The sequence below is a fragment of the Tursiops truncatus genome, chromosome 6 (genome assembly GCF_011762595.2).
Source record: "Tursiops truncatus isolate mTurTru1 chromosome 6, mTurTru1.mat.Y, whole genome shotgun sequence".
Lineage (NCBI taxonomy): Eukaryota > Metazoa > Chordata > Mammalia > Artiodactyla > Delphinidae > Tursiops > Tursiops truncatus.
In genome coordinates, this window is record NC_047039.1 from 88,613,926 (window position 1) to 88,626,990 (window position 13,065).

The window sequence follows — 13,065 nt, forward strand, 5'->3', positions numbered from 1 at the left end:
TCCTGAATGATTTGTGTACTCTCTTGTTCACGCCTTCATTTTCCTCCAACATGCGTCTGTGTCCTGATAATAAAATTCTTCTGCTTGTTTGCATGCAATGCATTTTGAGGATAAAGATTCTATGTGCCTTAAGTTAGGGATATATATTTTTACTAGAACCCATCCCATGCCCAATTTTCTCAGAGAGGTGATGGCAAAAGGCTGAGCATCATCTCGGTCTGAAATGAACTAAGAAGCAGTACCTCTCTCTCTCTTTTTCTTTCTTTTTCTCCCTCCCTCCCTATCTATCTATTTATCTATCTATCTATCCATCTGTCCCATCTAGCATAATTTTGGCTCTAATACAAAACTGGAACAATAATCCTTGGACTTACTAGCGTTTGATACCACACTGTACACAGGGAAACAGGTATGTTTATAATAGGAAGGACAGCTTCTTTGCCTTCTTTGCGTGATTTGCTTTGATAGCCAAGCTTCTTCTTTCTTAGTGTCCACAAATCACAGCTGTTAGTAAGGCTTTCATTAAAAAAGTGGTATGCCGGCACTGGGAGCTTTGTCTCTTCAACACACAGTTCTGTTTCTGTACCAGCAATTCTAATTATTATTATTACTTTTATAATTGTTATTTTGTTTGGTTGCAATTTCACTTTCCACACCACAGTATGTGGCAAACATAAGGTGACTTTTTTAAAAAAAATAGAGTTATTTATTTATTTGGTTTTGTTGGGTCTCCGTTGCTGTGCGTGGGCTTTCTCTAGTTGCGGCAAGCAGGGCTACTCTTCGTTGCGGTGCACGGGCTTCTCCTTGCGGTGGCTTCTCTTGTTGCGGAGCACAGGCTCCAGGCATGCAGGCTCAGTAGTTGTGGCGTGTGGGCTTAGTTCCTCTGCGGCATGTGGGATCTTCCCGGACCAGGGCTCAAACCCGTGTCCCCTGCAATGGCAGGCGGATTTTTAACCACTGCGCCACCAGGGAAGCCGCATAAGAAGACTCTTAAAGCACCTTTATTAACTTTCTCTGAGAATCTTTTCCATCACCTAGAAGATAGGGCTTTTGGAAAGGGCCAAGGTGATGTGACTGCCAAGGTGGTTTTACTAATATCATTTTGCTTTCTTCAGAGAAGCTCTTTATAGTGAATAAAAAAAATGCTGTCATGACTTTTTAGCAGGCTTTTAAAAATATTTTATATTATATTGGACTATAGTTGATTTACAATGTTGTGTTAGTTTCAGGTGCACAGCAAAGTGATTCAGTTATACATCTATCTATCTATCTATCTATCTATCTCCATTCTTTTTCAACTTCTTTCCCCATTTAGGTTCTTAGAGAATATTGAGCAGAGTTCCCTGTAGCAGGCTTTGTTTTAAACGGGTTGTCCCGTCTGAATGCCCATCATTGATACCCTTTGGCTGGGAGGTGGCTGTGTACCAAGACAATTGGACAGTGCACTGATGCTTATTACTCTCTCACAATGGGGCCATTTTCTATTAGGTAAACCAGAGTCCTAAAAGCCCACTTGCTCCATTTATGTTTATTTTTTCCGGATGGGAATTTGAAAGAATTTAATGGCAGCATAGTCAGCAATAATGCAAAAAGTAGTGCCTAGTAGTAATTCATTAATGTGATTAGTACTATGGGAGACTCAGGGAGCAATTCCATTTAGTGCGTCTGTTGGGTACAGGTGTGTAAGCGGGTAGGGGAAGGGGTGCTCATGCTGTCAGTGATCATATTAAAAGCTGTGTTGCACCAAAGGAGGCTTCAGATTTCATTCATGATTGAAACTAATGGAGAAAAGTTGGTGTGTTAGTCAGGATTCATTTGCTTACAAGTGACAACACAACTCAGACAAAGGTCTTTACAGAAAAAGGTAAAATATATTGACCCGTACTTGAAAAGTCTAGGTCTTCAGACATGGTTGAACCCAGGAGCTCAAGTAATGTTACTGTGTTGGATTTATTCTAAGGAAGGCTTTTTTGAGTTAGTGGCAAAGACGGCCTCTGGCAACTCAAGGCTTTTATAGTCCTTACAACTTACAATCCCGGAGAACATAGATTCTTTTCAAAAAGCTCTAGCAAAAATCCTGCGGATGATTCTCCTTGGTCCTATTTAGGTTGTATAATTATCCCTGAACCAGTAACTGTGGCCACAAGGAGGGTGTGTTCTGAAATATCCAGGTCTGGGCCATGTGCTTTTCCCTGGAACTGGGAAGTAAGGTCAACCCCTGGTGAGTCATGTTGACTAGAAACGGTGGCAGTGTGGTTTCTTAGAGGAGAGCCTCAAGATATATTCCTTTACAGTTGCTTATTAGTCTTCTGGGATCCTAGGAGCAAAGAGTGAGATGCTTCCTGAACTGAGATTCAGGTGGGAGAGAGGCCTGAGTCTAGACTCAGTCTGTCATTCACTCACTAAATGACCGTGGGCTGGTCACGTTCCCTCATGGGGGTCTCAGATTCCTCATTTGTAAGGGGAGGAGTTTGGATCCAGTGATTCTGATGATCTCATCCAGCTCAAACGTTCTACAGTTTCCTTTTCCCTAGCTGGAAGGATTAATGGAAGCATCCAGAGAGCTGAAGTATGGTCTTGTGCTACATAAATACCAGGGGGTTCTGATTCTGATGTCAATGGTGATGATGAAGGCAGTCTTGCTGTCTATTAGAAACAGCCCCCAGTCCTCTGCTCTCACAGACACTGCTTCAGAGCTCTCCCATCATTCCTCTCCACCACCGCCACCCCCAGCTCAGCAGCGATGCTGGTGAGAGGCTCTCTGGCTGCTCTAAGGTCACTGGGATAAATGCGAAGGTTGGCCCGTTGCCTGAAAATGAGTTTGGCTTACAAGTTCCTTGCCCAAGAAAAGGAAACAAAAACCTGCTGGGATAGCCAAGGGGAAAGAGAAGAGTGAGTGATCTCTTTAGAAAGAACTGCAGCCCTGGAAATCTGACTAATGGCTGGAGAGGGTACGTGATGAACTCACAGCGGCCACTTGGATTTAATTATAGCAACATTTGCAGACAATAAGTGGGTCTTGAGTGAAGCCGGCCTGATGATATGGCAGTGGCAAAAGGTAATCCAGATTTCTGGCCAAAAGGATGGATGAGAAATGACAAATGACTTAGGAATGTTTCCTCCAGGAGATATGTGTGTGTGTATGTATAAATATACATACTTTAAAAGAAAAATTATTTATTTATTTTGGCTGTGTTGGGTCTTCGTTGCTGCTCGCAGGCTTTCTGTAGTTGTGGTGAGCAGGGGCTACTCTTCATTGCAGTGTGTGGAGTTCTCATTGTGGTGGCTTCTCTTGCTGCGGAGCACGGGCTCTAGGTGCACGGGCTTCAGTAGTTGTGTCACGTGGGCTCAGTAGTTGTGGCTCGTGGGCTCTAGAGCGCAGGCTCAGTGATTGTGGCGCACGGGCTTAGTTGCTCTGAGGGATGTGGGGTCTTCCCGGACCGGGGCTCGAACCCATGTTCCCTGCATTGGCAGGAGGATTCTTAACCACTGCACCACCAGAGAAGTCCCTAAATATATATACTTTTTGCTATTACTATGGTCAACTATTTGTAAAGTTTCCTGTGGTAAAGATAGTAATGTTCTGAACTGTGGCAAGAGAAGTGGACTTGGAGTTAGGAAACCTGGGTTTATTTCTAGAGTTTCCACTTACTCCCTGAGCCTCATTCTCATCATTTGCAAAATGAGGAGCTTTGTTCTTTGCAGTCTTGAAAATTAGTAGTTTTGAGACTAGAGGTTTATACTAAGGTACATTCTATTTCTTTTTCTTCTTTTTTCTTTTTTCACATTCTGTGCTTTTTTAATTTGGTGGCTTACATACAATAAAAAAGAAAGTTTCCTGAGTTCTAGATACTCTCAATAAAAAGGACTCATTAGAGTAGTAGAAAATTCAAGAATTCTCAATAATAAGCTGTCAATAGGATTCTAGCAGAAAAAATATGGTCTGAACAGCAAAGTCAGATATTTTTCCAACTAGCTGCTGTTTATTGTGCGTCTAATATGTGTCTGCACTGTGCTTTGTGCTTTACATACAGAGCAATGCCGTGGGATGAGTTTTATTAAAACCATTTTAAAGGTTAGAACACTGAAGGTCAGATAGGCTAAGTAACTTGCTCAAAAAAAAAAAAAAAAGGAGACAATGTGTCTTAATAAATCTCTAGTCCTCTAATCTCCAACTTACTAATGGTCCTAAAAAGATTCTGATTATGCTCCATATCTACATAGTATTCACAACTGTCAAATGATTATTTTCCTTTGGCTGAATTATCGTTTTCCAGCCCTGTGAATATTCCTGCTGTTTCAGTTAGCTTTCACTGTTTACAAATTCTCCTAAAATATGGGGATTTAAAACATCAAACATATATTTAGATTATGATTCTGTGGATCAGCAGCTGGGGCTAGGCTCAGCTGAGTGGTTCTTCTGGTATTGGATGGCCTTCGTCTTGCATCAACTTCCAGTTAGCTAGATGGCTGTCTTTTGGGGAGTTGGTGTGGGAAATGGGAGCAACTAGGTCTCATGTCTTTCATTATCCAGCAGGATAACCTGGCTTGTTCACTTGATGGCTGGATGGGATTCCAAGAGAGAGGGGGGAACTTCTCAAGTTCTCTTGAATCTCAGAACTGTTGTAACTTCTGCTGCATTCTATTTATTCAAACAAGTAGCAAAACCCACCCAGATTCAAGGAATAGTGAAATAGCTTCCACCTTTTGATGAGACTCTCTGCAGAGTCACATTGCAAAGTTGCATTCACACAGGGAAGGAAACCATTGTGTCAGTTTTTGTGAAGTCTACCACAGCCATTCCTGTTGGCCCTGAGCTGATGAATGACCATGGAGATTGTCACAGTTGCTATGGAATCATAGCACCCTGCAATAAGAAAAGAGGGCAATGTCTTTAGCAACTGAATGGAGCTTTGATTGCAGGTTTTTGTTCTTTTTCACGTCAGACGGAATTTGGGAGGGGCGGCTTTTAGAGTTACAAGTAACAAGGTAAAAGAGAAAATGGAAAGTATGGGGAAAATCAAAATACTAGAAAAAGATGAAGCCAGGGGCACAGTTAGTGTAAGAATGCATGCTTAGAAGTCCTGTATAGTTGCTAGAGGTGGGCATGTTGGAATCTGGGTTCCTAGTAGCCAAGGTACAGAGGTGAACATGATCAGTTTTGTGAACCATGGTGCCCATAAGAGAGAAGGAAGCTAGTGTCTGACGTTGGGTCTGATAGGTCAGATCTGGTATGTGTACAGTTCAGGGAGGGAACCTTTTAAAAATTTCTCATGGGAAGACGAAGGGGGTAGAATGTACTAAGAAAAATTTGAGAAGAGGCTAAGAGTAATTGAAGTCAATACCTATGTATTGCGAATATTTGATGATAACTAAGGCTAACAGTCACATTTTACAGGTTGCAGGTGCTTTATAGATTATGAAGTACTGTACATCATCATCTATTTGTTGTCTCCAATAATAGTGTGAAATAAGAGGGGAGATATGGTAATATGACTCTTATTTATCAGACAGGGAAACTCAGAGTTCAAGTGAGTTTGTTCAAGGTCATATAGTAAATAAGGCATGTCTTCTGACTTTCAAGTCGGTGTGCTCAATGGGAAATATTGGGTGAGATGCCTTGGAAGATACAGAGTAGTGCCTTGGTAGCAGAAAACTATGAACTCTTTGGGGGAGAAAAGATTTAACAATGGTAACAATAGTAATAAAGGTTATTTTTCTTTTGACTTCTTTTTTTTTGCGTATTATTTCTTTTGATCTTTGCTGCACAGTCCCTTTGAGCTATTATCCCCATTTTGCAGATGGTAAACAGGCTCAAAGAGCACAAATAACTTGACTGGGATATCCCAGATGGCAGTAGCAATGTTGGTTTGCACCTCTAGGTGTCTCTCTTTTTTAAAACTCTAGGACTTTCCACTAATTGATGCTGGCTGAGACTCAGGTAGACTTGATATTAATGGAGGACACTGTAAGATACTGTGTAACCATTTACAAATAGGGCCTTAGGAAATCAGAAGCAGGGACTAGCCAGATTAGGAGGGGAAAGTTAATGGAGGGACACAGAGTTAGCTGGAACCTGAAGGGCTGGCAAAGATGTGAATGGGAAATGAAGGCCAGAGAGCTAGACTAGGCGGGGGCAATGGTACAAAGACAGGTGCAGAGGCAGACGTGAGTGGGGCATGTTCAGGGCAATAGTGAAAAAAATTAGTCTGATTATATTGGACAATTAGCTTTTTAAAAAAATTATTTATTTATTTGGCTGCACCAGGTCTTAGTTGCGGCACTTGGGATCTTTGTTGTGCCATGTGAGATACTTTAGTTGAGGCATGAAGGCTCTTTTAGTTGCGGTAGGCATGCGGGGCCTAGTTCCCCGACCAGGGATCGAACCTGGGCCCCCTGCATTGGGAGTGCAGAGTCTTAACTGTTGGACTACCAGGGGAGTCCCTGGACAATTACTTTAAAAAATTTAATTCAACATAGTGAGGACTTAGGTGCAGAAGGTGAAAAGATGAATTAGATACAACTTGGTCCTCAGAAAATTCAACAGACAAACAACCACAAGGAAAGTAGTGGAATCTGAGATTGGGGCAGTTCTGGTGGACCAAATATTAGGAGAATTGTCAGGGTGAGGATCCTGGGCTTGATTCTGTTGGGGGTAAAGAAAGAACCATGGATATAACAACGCAAGGATTCCATGAGCCAGGTCACAGATGTAGAGAGGAGAGAGTCCTAATGTCAACTATTAAATAGAAACTCTGGTACAAAGACCTCTGGCCTGTGTGTCCTGCGGAGGGTTTAAATCAGATTCTTAGCACCATCCTGTACCCTGGCCTACAGAGGGTAATCAGAGTTAAAATGCATTTATGTGACTTTCTTTAAAAAAGTCACATTGTGGGCTTCCCTGGTGGCGCAGTGGTTGAGAGTCCGCCTGCCAATGCAGGGGACACGGGTTCGTGCCCCGGTCCGGGAAGATCCCACATGCTGCGGAGTGGCTGGGCCCGTGAGCCATGGCCGCTGAGCCTGCGCGTCCGGAGCCTGTGCTCCGCAACGGGAGAGGCCACAACAGTGAGAGGCCCGCGTACCGCAAAAAAAAAAAAAAAAAAGTCACATTGTTTTCTCTAATAATAAATGTAATATGTGTTCATTGTAGGAAATTTTAAAAATATAGAAAAGAATTTTTAAAAGATAATATACTACCCATAGAAAAGCATTGTGAACGCTTTGAAGAACTTCCTCTAGATTTTTTTTCCTAGTTATGTGTCTTACATAGATGTATTCATCCAGTTCCTCTTACATGTGGAACAGAAGATAGCTCAGTCCTTGCCTTCATCTCTGATAATTTTTTTTAGGAGTCTTAGAAATGAAATCACTTTGTTGTATTAAAGATCATCATATTATTAAAATTTTTTCTAGGAAAGGTGTAGCAATTTTTACTCTCACAATATGAGAATGCTTCTCTTAATGCACCTTTGTCAGTCTTGAGCGTAATCATTAAAAATAAATGTTATTCTAAACCCATAAACCCAGTATAATCATTCATTAGGCAGATCCCAGTAGAAGGACATTTTACAAAATACCTGACCAGTACTTCTGAAAACTGTCAAAGTCATCAAAAACAAGGAAAGCCCGAGAAACTGTCATGGCCAAGAGGAGACTAAGGAGACATGATGATTAAATGTAGTGTAGTGTCCTGCATGGGACCCTGGAAAAGGAAAAAGCCATTAAAGAAAACTGAGGAAATGTGACTGAAGTATGAACTTTAGTTAATAATAATGTATCAGTAGTAACCAGTTGTATCAAATTTGCCATATTAGTGGTGTGTGGTATATCTTCACAATTTTCTCTAAATTCGAAGCTGTTCTAAAATAAGTTTATTAAAAAGTAAAAAATAAGTGAAGCACACACACAACACAAATACAACAAATGAAGTGTTAAAAAGGTAACTATTAATACATTTTTTAAAAATTGCTCATTACTGGTCTGTACCAAATAGCATGACTCATTTGTGGTCTCTAACGTTTTCTTGAAATAACAAGAGATCACAGATGAAGTTGCTGAAAAAGGATCACATGTTGATATATTGGATTGAAAGTACAGTGCTGAAGAGTGTACAGACTGGAATCAGTATGCCTCAGCTTAAACCCTGATTCTATTATTTACCAGCTGGATGACCCTGGTTAGTTATTTCATGAATCTGTGTCATAGTTTCTTAGTCTGTAAACTGGTGATGAAAATAGACTTCAGTTAAGTTGGTCTTAGAATGATGTGTTGACATTTGTATAGCACTTAGAACTATGCCAGGCAATTAGCGTTACAAGTGTTTATTAATAAATAAATAATGGGAAAAAAATCTGTTAATTTACTTATTGAATAAACATTCACTGGGTACAGCTGCATGCCAGACATTGGGTTTGGTGCTAAGGACACAATTGTAAAAAGACAGACAGGGGGCTTCCCTGGTGGCGCAGTGGTTGGGAGTCCGCCTGCCGATGCAGAGGACACGGGTTCGTGCCCCGGTCCGGGAAGATCCCACATGCCGCGGAGCGGCTGGGCCCGTGAGCCATGGCCGCTGAGCCTGCGCATCCAGAGCCTGTGCTCCACAACGGGAGAGGCCACAACAGAGAGGCCCGCATACTGCAAAAAAAAAAAAAAAGACAGACAGTGCCCTCAAGGAGTTGACTCTTTAGTAGGCAGAGAGAGATGATAAACCAACAAGTCATCATAGATTGCAATAAGGGCTAGGAAGGAATTAATAAAGCAAAATGGTGATTTTAAAAAAGGTGTTTTATTGTTTTTAATTTATATTTTCCTCTCTTCTCTGTCCTTTACTTTTCAAATTTGTTTTTATGCCATGAATTTGATTTTCTACAGTATATACCATTATATTTTCTGATTCTAATGTAGATTTTAGTTCTGTTATTTCATTTTCAGTTTCCTTCTCCTCCCAGCCAGTGTATTTTTATGTTTCTGCCTGTATTTCATTCACCTGTTTTTTTCTTTATTGCACCTAACACCTGATATTTTCAACTTTTATTTGCCTAATGGTGTCCTTAATTTCTTCAATCTAATTGAAAACTAAGATGGATGTTTTCTACACTTCTTTAGTCTTCTATATAAATAATTTTCAGAAAGCAGCTGTTTGAATTAGTCAGCGTTCTTAGTTTGATGTAAAAGAACCTGACTTTGGCTGATTTAAGTAGAAAACAATTTATTAAAGAGATACCGGGTAGTTTATGGAATTGCTGGGATGGAGGGTGTGCACTGGAGAATTGGACCTGGAGGTGACATGGCCAGAATCTTGTCAAAATCACACCACAGAACTGATCCGGGGACATTCCCAGCTGTCTTAGCCAAACACTGATGCCGTAGCTTCCACCTCTGTCATTATTGCCTCCAGAAACTGGATAATACTTACTGGTTTTAATTTGGATTTCCCTGATTACTTGTGACTTGAGCAATTTTTTCCCCCATGTGTGTATTTGTTTATATTCTTTTGTGAAGTGTCTATTCAAGTCTTTTATCCACAGTTTAATTTTGTCATTTTCTTCTTATTATTGCATTGTTATAGTTCTTTACGTATTTCAAATACTAGTCCTTTATCAGATTGCAAATATTTTCTCCCATTTTGTGGCTTATCTTTTCATATTCTTAAAGATGCCTGTTGGTGAGCAGAAGTTTGACATTTTGATGAGATCCAATGTGCCAGTTTCTTGTAACAGTTTGTGGTTTTTGCGTTCTATCTCAGAAACTATTCCTAACCCCAGGGCTGCACATATTGTCTTCTTTTTCTTTTGTTTGCATCACATTTAGGTGTATGGACAATTTTGATTAGTTTTTGTTTATGGTGTAAGGTAAGGGTCAATGTTCTTTTCCCCACTTAGGCATAATTAGTTGTTTCAGCACAATTTAAATTATTTTAATATTTTAATTTCCATTTTAGTATACTTACTGGTTTAAAGTTATACTCCTGTTCATTTTTTTTAAGTTTGCTCTATCCATTCTTAACTTTTCACAGCCTATGTAGTATTAAATAATAAAAAGAAGAAATATTGTAATGTATAGGTCCATTTACCCTCCATCTTACCATACTTTAAGTTATAGTTGTTATATGTATTATACCTACCTACATTATAAAGCTCACAAGACAGTGTTATACTTTTTGCTGTGAATAGTCACATGTACAGAAATAAAAATAAAAGGTATTTTACATTTACCCATATATTTATCATTTATATATGATACTCTTCAGTCATTCCTGAAAGTCTAAGATTCCCTTTGATATCATTTTTCTCAATCTGATGTACTTTTATTTATTTATTAAAAAATTTTTTTTGTGGTGTACTTTTAGTACAACTCTGGTGGTGACAAATTTCCTGGTGTTTCATGATCTGAAACTGTCTTTATTTCACTTTTATTCTTGAAGGATATTTTGATGAATTTGAAATTCTGTGTTGGCAGCTAGCTCTTTAACACTTAAGGATGTTCCACTGTTTCCTAGCCTCCATGGTTTCTGGTGAAAAGCCTATGATAATTTCTCTCTTGTTCGCATATATATCATGCAGTGTTTTTCTCTGATTGCTTTCAAAATTTTCTCTTTATCTCTGCTGGTCAACAGTTTGACTATAATATATTGAGGGATGGGTTTCTTCAAATTAATCTTGTTTGAAATTTTTTGAGCTTCCCGAATCTATGAATTTATATCGTTCAAAAAATTTAAGGTGGTTTCTGGTACTTTTCTCCTTCAAAATTTTTTTCCTGCCCCATTCTCTCTCTCAATGAGGCATTTTGAAGTTATTTCACAAGTCCCTGAGATTTTGTTAATTCTTTTCAATTTTTTTCGTCTCTCAATCCAATTGTGTGATTTCTATTGAACCATTTTCAAATTCACTTTTGCCTTTCATCTTTGTTTTGCCATTAGGCCCATCAATTGAATTTTAAATTTCAGATGTTCTATTTTTTTAGTTCGAAAATTTCCATTTGTTACATTTTTATATTTTCTATTTCTCTGCTGAAGTCTCTGTCATTCGTTATGAGTGTATTTTCCTTGACCTCACTGAATGTACTTATAATAGCTATTATAAAATACTTTTCTCATAAGCCAAAATAGGAACCATCTTGAGGTTGGCATCTATTATTTACATTCTCCTTTTAGACTGAGTCATATGTTGTGTATTTTTACATTATATCCTGGACATTGTGAATGTTATCTTTTAGAGACTCTGGATTTTGTTATATTGCTCTAAAGAGTGTTGATGTTTTATCTTAGCAGGCAACTAACTTGGTTTGACTTAAACTGAAAACTGTAATGCCTATGGTGAGTGGAATTTCAGGCCTGAGATCAGTTCTTTAAGCCTTAACAGCTAGCTGATTTCCTTTTGACCCACTAATATGTGGTTCAGGGGTCAGGCAGAGACTTAGGCTGAATTTAAGCACAAAATTTAGTATTCTTCTTTCCTGGCTTTCTTCTCCCCTCACTCATTGGTTGTCTAGTTTCCCTGGGCTTTTCTTTTCAGCTTCTTTTCAGGCTTTTATTCAGGTTCTTCTAGCCAGAATAATAGCAGACTTTTGTGATGTTGTTGTTGTTTAAATTTCAGACATGCTACCTTGGCCATGATTCTAGCTGCCTTCAGAACATACCTGACAAAACTGGAATTCACTTCATGTTGGTTTCTTGCTACAAGTTTTGACTGCCTTCCAAAGTATACCTGCTTTTTTTGAGCTCCTGGAGCCCTCTAGGGTTTATTTTTTCCTTCCAGCATTTATAAATGTTATTTATGGGAGGATAAGTCATTAGACACTCACTCCTTCTTGTTAAAAGCAAAACTCTGTACTTTGGTTTCTATCCTTGGTCTATGATTTGCTTAGTACTTCCTTCATTAATCCCTACTTTACTTGAGTCAGCTTGACTGGATTTCTCTTTCTTTCAAAACCGTAACAGAAGCCATTAATTATGGAGTGCAGAACTGCTATAGACTTGGCAGAGTGGGGCAATGGCAAGGACATAGGTTTGGGAAACAGAGATAGCACTATAATTTCAGCTATAGAACTTAAGCAAGTATTTGTATTTGTTATCTATTGTTGTATAACAAATTACCCGAACACTTAGTAACTTAAAACCAGAAACATTTATTATCTCACACAAATTCTGAGGGTCAGGAATTTGGGAGCTACTTAGATGGATGGCTCTGGCTCAGAGTCTCCTGTGGGGTTGCAATCAAGTTGTCAGACAAGGCTGCAGTGGTATAGACTTGACTGGGGCTGGAAAATCTATTTCTAAGCTCACTCAGTGTTGGCAGGAGGCGTTTGGCAGGAGGCTTCTGTTCTTTGCCACATGGGCCTTTAAAGGGCTGCTGACGACATGACTCCTCCTAGAGCAAGTGGAGAGAGAGGGAGAAAAAGAGGGAGGAAGTAGAAAAGGGAGGAGAGGGAGAGGGGGAGGGGGAGGGGGAGGGGGGAGGGGGAGGGAGAGAGTGGTTAGCACTTCGTCCACATAAATAAGCCTCCTTTCTTAGTCTGCCCTTAGCAATTGGCTTTGAACTGCTTGGAATCTATAAACTGCTAGGTGGCCGGTTTGCTTATCATGGCTTTCACAGCTCTTGGTCATATTGAAGCTGTAGAGATGCCTCAGTGACATTACCAAAACCTTTAACCTGGGGCAATCTTATAGTTCTGAGATGAATTTGGAGATACACAAGAATCCCAGGTATCAAACTTTGACTCACTGATGTCCTGAGAGTCCACTTTGAACTTTTGAAGACCACAGAGGGCATGGGAGCATGCAGAGTTAAGAGGAGAATAACCAGGCTGATTCTGGTCCTTCTGTCATTTAATAGAACCCCTTTCCCTCCTTCAAACCCCCTTCCTGAGTAATTCCCATCAGTACTGCAGTAGGAAGGCATGTATCCTGGTTTTTCCCACACTGTAGCTAACACTATTCCATCATTCTATTCTTATTCCTGGGCAGGGAGAGTTGAACCTTAATAGTTAACTCCTGTAGGTTTCCCTGGCTGTCCCCAGCTGTGGGACATTTCTTTTGTGCCACCTCTGGAGTTTCCCCTTCTCAAT

The 13,065-nt window shown here is 39.9% G+C and overlaps 1 long non-coding RNA gene across 1 annotated transcript in view; it reads left to right on the forward strand.

The window, feature by feature from the left end:
• The first annotated feature begins 2,872 nt into the window (after nucleotides 1-2,872).
• LOC141278902 (uncharacterized) overlaps nucleotides 2,873-13,065 on the forward strand; it is a 427,812-nt gene continuing 417,619 nt past the window's right edge. Inside the window, exon 1 of the long non-coding RNA XR_012332303.1 lies at nucleotides 2,873-3,058. This is a non-coding gene — a long non-coding RNA (uncharacterized lncRNA). The remainder of the gene's footprint in view (nucleotides 3,059-13,065) is intronic.